Source organism: Balaenoptera physalus (genome assembly GCF_965194825.1).
Source record: "Balaenoptera physalus genome assembly, chromosome: 19".
NCBI lineage: Eukaryota > Metazoa > Chordata > Mammalia > Artiodactyla > Balaenopteridae > Balaenoptera > Balaenoptera physalus.
Genome location: NC_138900.1, coordinates 4085865 through 4094971, shown reverse-complemented (window position 1 = coordinate 4094971; position 9107 = coordinate 4085865).

Sequence of the window (9107 nt, the reverse complement as noted above, 5' to 3'; positions counted from 1 at the left end):
TTTTTTCTTGGCTACGCTGCGCAGGCATGCAGGATCTTAGTTCCCCAACTAGGGATCGAACCTGTGCCCCCTGAAGTGGAAAGGCGGAGTCCTAACCACCGGACCGCCAGGGAAGTACCTGCTTCATTTAATTTTCTCCCCAAGCCTGCATATTGAGTTTATTGGACTCATTTTGCAGCTAGGTCCATAGAGGTGAAATGACTCACCCAGGGTCACACAGGTGGAACTTGGCCGAGCTGTGAGTTGGGACTAGGTTCAGCTGGTTCCAAAACTTGAGCTTCCTCCCTTTTGTACCAGGGAGCAGTGGCTTCTCCTAATGCCTGGTCACTCTGTGAAGAGAGAACGGCTACTATTTATTGCACCTACTATGAGCCACACACTTTCCTCCCATCCATGATCTCAGGAGATGTTCCCAGCAGCCCTGCAGGTAGGAATTATCACACACACTGAGCCAGTGCGTGCACACACACGTTTTACAGGTGAGGGATGGAGGCTCAAAGTGGTCTCTCAGATCTGTGATCTCACCTACTACACTGAGGGATTGAAAACGGCCTGAATGTTTGATAAGCTTATTTTTTTTAATTTATTACTTTTAATTTTATTTTATTTATTGATTTTTTATTGCATCGGGTCTTAGTCGCAGCAGGCGGGATCTTCATTGAGGCATGCGGTATATTTCCTTGCGGCGAGAGGGCTTCTCTCTAGTTGTGGTGGTGGGTTTTCTCTCTCTAGTGGTGGCGTGCGGGCTCCACAGCGCATGGGCTCTGTAGTTTGCGGCAGGCGGGCTTTCTAGTTGAGGTGCTCGAGCTCAGCAGTTGTGGCGCGCGGGCTTAGTTGCCCGGTGACATGTGAGATTTTAGTTCCCTGACCAAGGATCGAACCCGCCTCCCCTTCATTGGAAGGCAGATCCTTTACCGCTGGACCAGCAGGGAAGTCCCAGATAAGCTTATTCTTGAACTATATTAAAAAGGAAACACAGTGCTAGCCCTTGGGTTCTTCACCTCTTCTAGATTTAGTCTCTTGGGGGCAATCAGAACAACTTCTGCAACCACTACAGTAATGGCCACAGACACATTGATCAAGCTGTTGTTAGGTGTCAGACACTGTGCTGAGCCCTTTTCATTTACCAGCTCATTGGGTTCTCCCAGACATCCTCTGAGCTAGGCATTCCAAAGAGCCCCATTTTGTAGATGAGGAAACTGAGACTTTGGGAGGTAAGGTCACCCAGCTTGAAAGATGCAAAGAATTCACACCCATTCCTTTCTAATCCCAGAGTCTCCTCTCTCAGCTGCTACATCTGACTTCGAATTTGATGCAAACTCATTCTGTGACCTTGAGCAAGTCTTTTAATCTCTGGAGCTTCAGTTTCTTTTTCTGTAAAGAAGGAGGGGGATGGGCTAGCAGGACTCCAAATCCCTCTGGAACAGGAAGAGTGGTGGGGATAGGTTAGCAGGAGAGAACTAAGAGTCAGCAGGATCAGACTCCCTGAGGGAAATACTCTGAGTCATTTTCAATGATTTCAGGAATTTCTGGAGGTCATGCCCGAGAACTGGGATGGCAGATGTGTTTCAGCTTCTTTGTCAAGAGTAACTGATTCCTAGTGGCTTCTTAGAGCACAGTGTTGAGAAGGATTTGAACATCTGCTCAGTGGGAAAGGATATCCCCATCGACTGGTGCTGTCTGCCATTCTGATCGTTTGGTGCTGTCTGTCTTGCGTGCAGGATGAGCAGTTGCGGTGCAAGTGCTGAAGTATTTGCTGATTTTGCCTGGAACTTAACAACTTAAAATCCTAAAGTCTATGTTCTTTAAAAAAAAAAAAATTAAGTTAGTGTTTTTGGTGGTGGTTTTGTTTTTTACATTTTGAAAATACAATGGGATTCCATAGTTAAAGATTTATCTTTTTTTTTTTGAAGGAATGCTGTGAAAAGTCTGTCCTACTTCTGACCTCCTGACATCCAGAAATACCCTTCGCCCTAAGGTATTATTATCTTTTAATGTATAATTTCAAGAATGCTATATGCATATCTAAGCATATATGTATGTGTTTAAATCCACACACAGGTGAATCTGTAGCACATACATGTTTATTTGACACAGCATTTATCATAGTATGCACATAGTTCTGTACGCTCCAATTTCACATGTGTTATGGAGATCATTTAGCATCAGTTATATAACTCTACCTTTTGTTTTTTTTAATTAATTAATTTATTTTTGGCTGCGTTGGGTCTTCATTGCTGCAGGCGGGCTTTCTCTAGTTAGGGTGAGGGGGAGGCTACTCTTTGTTGCGGTGCATGGGCTTCTCATCGCAGTGGCTTCTCTTGTTGCTGAGCACGGGCTCCAGGGCTTCAGTAGTTGTGGCGTATGGGCTCAGTAGTTGTGGCTCGCGGGCTGTAGAGCACAGGCTCAGTAGTTGTGGCGCACAGGCTTAGTTGCTCCGCGGCGTGTGGGATCTTCTGGGACCAGGCCTCGAACCCCTGTCCCCTGCATTGGCAGGCGGATTCTTAACCACTGCGCCACCAGGGAAACCCCTGCCTTATGTTTTTTAAAGCTACTTAATAATAATAGTTTGCATAAATTAATTGCATAATGTACTGTTTTCTATGTGCCAGACACTTTGCATTCAAGTCTTGAGCACTTTACATTGAATAACCCAAGGAGGTCAGTGCTTTTATTATATTATCATCCTCATTTTACAAATGAGATCCTGAGGCCCAGAGAGGTTAATTAACTTTCTCCTGGTCATACAGCTAGGAAGTGGTCAAGCTAAGATTTGAATCCTGGGAATCTCCTGAGCCTACCGATACTTAACCCTAAGTGTATGCCTCCGTGTATACTGAAGCCACGCAATCTCATCTTTTTATCTATCATCATGTTTACACAGTGTTTTGTACTCATTTCATTTACAGAATAGTACTGTGCATCAGTGGTTCTCAAAGTGTGGCCACCACAAGGTCAAAACCATTTTTATAATAATACTTACATATTATTTGCCTTTTTCACTCTTAGTCTCTCATGAGTACATAGAGTCCAGAGGCTTTTGGAGGCTTCACAATGGGTGATAACACCATAGATTGAATGCAGAAGCAGATATGAGAACCTAACTTTCTTCTATTAGGCCAAACATTGAATAGATTTTCTTCTTTCTCCCCACCCCCCCACCCCGGCGCTGCAAGGCTTGCGGGGTCTTAGTTCCCTAACAGGGATCGAACCCGGGCCCTCGGCAGTGAAAGCACGGAGTCCTAACCACTGGACCGCCAGGGAATTCCCTGAATAGATTTTCAAAAACATAAAGCATGCACCTGAAACTAACACAACAATGTTAATCAACTATACTCCAATATAACATATTAAAAAGTTAAAAAAATAAACCGATACCACTATATTTTTTGGGGAAATAGTTATTTTTCACTAAAAGAAGTTTGTTTATGCAAACATGCAATGAATTTATTATTTTACTTAAGTAATACATATTTTAAAATCGTCTCAGCTTCAATTTTGAATATGTTAAATATTGACAGACACAACACACATAAACAAAAGCTCTTTGGGGTCTGCTACAATTTTTAAGTGTAAAGAGGGGTCTTGAGGGCAAAAGTTTGAATCATGGCTGCTGCATGCCATGCAGGTAATGTATCAGATGTAGAGATTTGCCTGATTTTTTCAATGGCTGTGTAGTGGTCCCTTGAATGGAGGTAATTTATTTTAACAATAAACTCATTTTTATTATAAATGTAACGCAGTCATGATTTTCAAATTTAAACATCAGAGAAGTGTAGAAAGAAAAAAATAACTTGCTTTTCATTTTTCTCAACCCCAGGTTTGTTCCTCAAAGGGAAAAATTGTTATCAGTTTCTTCTTCTAGATGAGTGGTTCCCTGCTCAGGGTGATTTTGCCCCAAGGAGACATCGGGCAATGTCTGGGGACATTTTTGGATGTCGCAACTGGGGAGGGGGTGCTGTTGGCATCTAGTGGGACCAGCGGTGCTGCCTAACACCCTACAATGCGCAGGGCAGCCCCCACCACAAAGAATGATCTGGTCCAAGATGTGACTCATGCCGGGGTTGAGAAAAACCTGCTTTAGATATTACCTATGCATTTATATATTCTCCCTTGCTTTTTTTTTTTCTTTTTCTTTTTTTCTTTTTGGCCTTTATTTTTATTAGCACAAATGAGATTTTGCTAAATCCATTTATAAGAAGTAACTCACTTGTAGGGGATTAGGGATCCCTTTGTGAATCAGATAAAAGCTATGAACCCCCAGAAAACAATACCCATATTCACAAAATTTTGTACATAATTTCAGGGGCTTCACAGGCACCAAAAGAGCCCTGCCAGAATTCCTTGGAAGTGTGGTTTTTGAATCACGGTCCTAGAGCATCCCATCCAGAGGGAGATCACTAACTGCACCCCTCCGTCCCTTTTTAGACAAGAGGATGAAGGGTCAGAGAGAACAACGATTTGGTTCTGGGTCCTTTAGGGAGGCAAGGCAAAGCAAAGATTGGAACTCAGGCCACCTGACTCCCCAGAGCTGGAATATTTCCACTTCACCCTGAATGAGGACGTTTTAGAAACGCTGATCTTCCCTTCCTGGTACAGCGGGAAAACATGCCACCAGCACTCTGTTCCTCTTGAGAAAACACAAAGGCCCCAGCTGTTGTTGATGAGAAACACTCAAGCACCTGGGAAAAAGCACATTCAGGATGTGAGGCGGGGAGAGTGGTTGGGCAGGGACTGCTAGGGGGTAAGGACCCTGCAATATGTATCCACTCATTCCCTGAGTCATTCATTCGTTCCTTCATCCATCCATCCATCCATTCATTCAGCACCTGTAAACCGAAGCTTCCTGTCTACCAGGGCTGGGCTCTGGGGGACACCAAAGTGAACCAGACACATGCCTGTCCTGAACAGCTCCTGCTCTCCTGGGGGAGTCCGACCGATGTGCTGATTGCAATACAGGGTGACTGTGCGCTAATGGGAGCCCTATAGGGCATGGTGGCAGCACAGCTGTAATCCTTGATGCAGCCTTGGGGGGTCAGGGAAGACTTCCTGGAGGAAGAAGCATGTAAGCTGACTGTTCAAGAGCAGGTAGAGTGTTTGTCTTAACCACTGCGCCACCAGGGAAGCCCCACCACCCTTAGGTCTTGACCACGTGGGTCTGTCTACAATGGAGCAATTTGCTCCTTCAGGATAGCAGGAGAATCTCTTGCTTTGAGTCTCTCTGACTTCTTGACCCTCTTTTTAAAAATTGAAGTATAGGACTTCCCTGGTGGCGCAGTGGTGAAGAATCCGCCTGCCAATGCAGGGGACATGGGTTCGAGCCCTGGTCCGGGAAGATCCCACATGCTGCGGCGCCACTAAGCCCGTGCGCCACAACTACTGAGCCCACGTGCCACAACTACTGAAGCCTGCATGCCTAGAGCCCGTGCTCCGCAACAAGAGAAGCCACTGCAATGAGAAGCCCGTGCACCCCAACAAAGAGTAGCCTCCGCTTGCCGCAACTAGAGAAAGCCCACGTGCAGCAACAGAGACCCAACACAGCCAAAAATAAATTAATTAATTAATTTTTAAAAATTGAAGTATAGTTGATTTACAATGTTGTGTTAGTTTCTGGTGTACAGCAAAGTGATTCAGATATATATATATATATATATATATATATATATATATATATATACACACACATATATGTATTACATATCTATATACAATACATATATTTTTTCTTTTTCAGATTCTTTTCTATTATAGGTTATTACAAGACATTGAATTTAGTTCCCTGTGCTATAGTAGGACCTTGTTGTTTATCTATTTCATATATAGTAGTGTGTATCTGTTAATCCCAAACTCCTAATTTATCCCTCCCCCGCATCTTTCCCCTTTGTTAACCATAAGTTTGTTGTCTATGTCCATGAGTCTGTTTCTGTTTTATGAATAAATTCATTTGTATCATTTTTTTAGGTTCCACATATAAGTGATATCATATGATATTTGTCTTTCTCTGTCTGAATTACTTCACTTGGTACGATAATCTCTAGGTCCATCCATGTTGCTGTAAATGGCGTTATTTTATTCTTTTTTATGGCTGAGTAATATTCCATTGAATATATATACCACATCTTCTTTATCCACTCATCTGTCAATGGACACTTAGGTTGCTTCCATGCCTTGACTGTTGTAAATAGTGCTGCTATGAACATTGGGGTGGATGTATCTTTTTGACTTAGCGTTTTCTCCAGATATATGCCCAGGAGTGGGATTGCTGGATCATGTGGGAGCTCTATTTTTAGTTTTTTAAGGAACCTCCATATTGTTCTCCATAATGGTTGTACCAGTTTACATTCCCACTAACAGTGTAGGAGGGTTCCCTTTTCTCCACATCCTCTCCAGCATTTATTATTTGTAGACTTTCCATTCTGACTGGTGTGAGGTGATTCTTGAGCCTTTTAAAAGAGATCACCTGATTAGGTTAGGCCCACCCAGGATAATCTTCCTTTTGATTAACTTCAAGTCAGCTTATTAGGGACCTTAATTACACAAGCAAAATTCCTTCACCTTGCATATAATGTAACCTAATCATGGAGGTGGCACCCCACCCATCCTATTCTCAAGTCTTGCCCACATTCAAGGGGAGGGGATTGCACAAGGGGGTGGGAATATTGGGGGTCATTTTGGAGTTCTGCCTACCACATGGGGTCAGGGGAAGTGAGGGTGGAGGACCTTCTCAAGGTTAGGGGCTTAGCAGACTTGTCTCTGAGCCTACAGCCTCTAGGTCTCCAGGTTAACCCCATGGGAGACCTCGGCTAATGTGAGATGAATTCATGAGCAAATTTAGAAATGAGAGCTGATAGCGTCCATAACCTGCATCTTCTGGGACACCCCTTCTGAAGAGTCCGCCAATGAGCTGAAGAGTTGTTCAGTGGGTCTAATATTTCTGTCTTGCAGAATGAACTCCAGAGATGCTACCTCATTTCTCAAAAGGATAAATATGTGATCCAGACATTCCACTCCTAGGTATACATACAACAGATGTGAAAACATACCTTCCCACAAAAATGTGCACACAAATGTTCACGGCAGCATTACTTATAGTAGCCAAATCTGGAAGTAACCCAAATATCCAATAGTTAAATGTGGTATATCCATACAATGGAATATTATCCTGCAATAATAGGAAATGAAGTATTGATTCATGCTACAACATGAATGAACCTTGAAAACATTATGCTAAGCAAAAGAAGCCCATCACAAATGAACATATATTGTATGATCCCATTTATATGAAATGTCTAGAATTGGTAAACCTATACAGACAGAAAGTAGATTAGTGATGACCTAGCACTAGGTGGGGAGATTGGGGGTGTGGGGAGATTGGGGGTGACTGGCTGAGGGGTGTGTGGTATCTCCTTGGGCTAATGAGAATGTTCTAAAATGGATCTAAGGTGGATGCTTGCGCTATTTTATGATTATAGTTAAAAGCCATTGAATTATACACTTTAAGTGAGTGAATTGCATGGTATGTGGGTTCTATCTCAACAAAGCTGCTTAAAAAGGGAGAGAAAAGATATGCCCTCTGAAAGAAGAAATCATAAGTCTATTAGTTAATGCCACAAAATTAACCAATAGAAGAATTAAAAATACTTATAGGGAGGAAAAATGAGGTCTCCATGAGTTAAGTCCTTATCTATCAGAGAGAAGGATCTACAATGTATATTGCTGACACATCTAGAAGATAATTATTATTTAGGGATGCAAAGGCAAGTAAGAGAAGAAACAGCTGAAAATGTTAAAAGACTTCCAGTATGGAGCAGGATTTGAGGTGGAACAGACTGAATTCTTTTTATTACAATCCCTTGCTACTGGCATCTAGTGAGCAGGGTCCCTGGATGCCACTGGACATCCCACAATGCACAGGACAGCACCCTCCCCACGCCCCGCCCTGCGAATTATCCAGCCCAAATGTCAATAGTTCCGAGATTTAGAAACCTCAGCTTATTTTATCAGCTTCATGCTGTTTTCACCCTTTCAAAGTATTTGTTTTTGTGTTTGTTTATTTATCGTTCCCCCATTTAGGATATAAACACCCCCCTCCCCCCACCAAAGAACAGAGAAGCAGTGAAAATAGCACAGGTTCTGGAATCTGAAGACTTGACTCTGATTTCCATTGTTACCGCTTCCTATCTGCAGGATGTGCTTACCTCTCTCAGCCTCGCATCTTTAAAATGGGGGCTAATAAGAGAACCTGGAAGACCTAGTCCGTGCAGGCAAATCACTTAGAGTCTGTAACATTCAGCACTCAGTTTATATCAATTACCATTATTGTCCCCAGCTGTATCCTTCTCCCTGGCAAAAGAACGGGGCGGCTGAACAAAAGTTTTTCAAACGAATGAATTCCAGGCCCCTTCCCTCGAGGCTGGTATTTCTCTGCTTCTAAACCAAGGGTGTCACAATGCTTCTCTAAACTCCTTTCCCCTGAAGAAGTTCCAGGGGAAATCTGAGATGCTCCTTCAGGGGAGGTGATCGAATGTGTGGGGAACTCAGGTTTTTTCTGTCTTCTGTCAGCCCCCAAAAGGGAGGAGCTGACACAGGAATGGTGAAGTGGCTCTGAAGTTCACGTGTTGCTGACTGTTCCTGGCAACGCCCCACAAAGAGGCTGCTTCATCTCCAGTGCTGACTTTGTATTTCCCGGGTGATCATGGGCAAATCGCTGCGCATCTCCAAGCCTCAGTTTGTTCACCTATAATATGGGAATATCAGTGCCCACATTACAAGGATTCTGCAAGAATTCTGTGAGACAGTATGCAAACTCCCTAGCCCAAGTCTGTGGTTATGGCTAGCTTAATTTTTGATCACATTCCTGTGAAGACACAGTCTTGAAATAACTGCTTGTCTAGAGCAGCATGCAAAGACCTTTTCTCACCAATGTTCCTGTTTAATTGCAGGCAGTTTTTGCACCCATTATAACTGAGTCTAGAAGAGAGGAAATGTTTTGCCCAAGGTCACACAGTGGCTACAAGGCATCTCTGAGATTTGAACCCAAGACCAAACTTTCTGACTCTCATCTGAGATTTTCTCCCTGGAGTTGTCTCACCTTCTACCCACTGGCT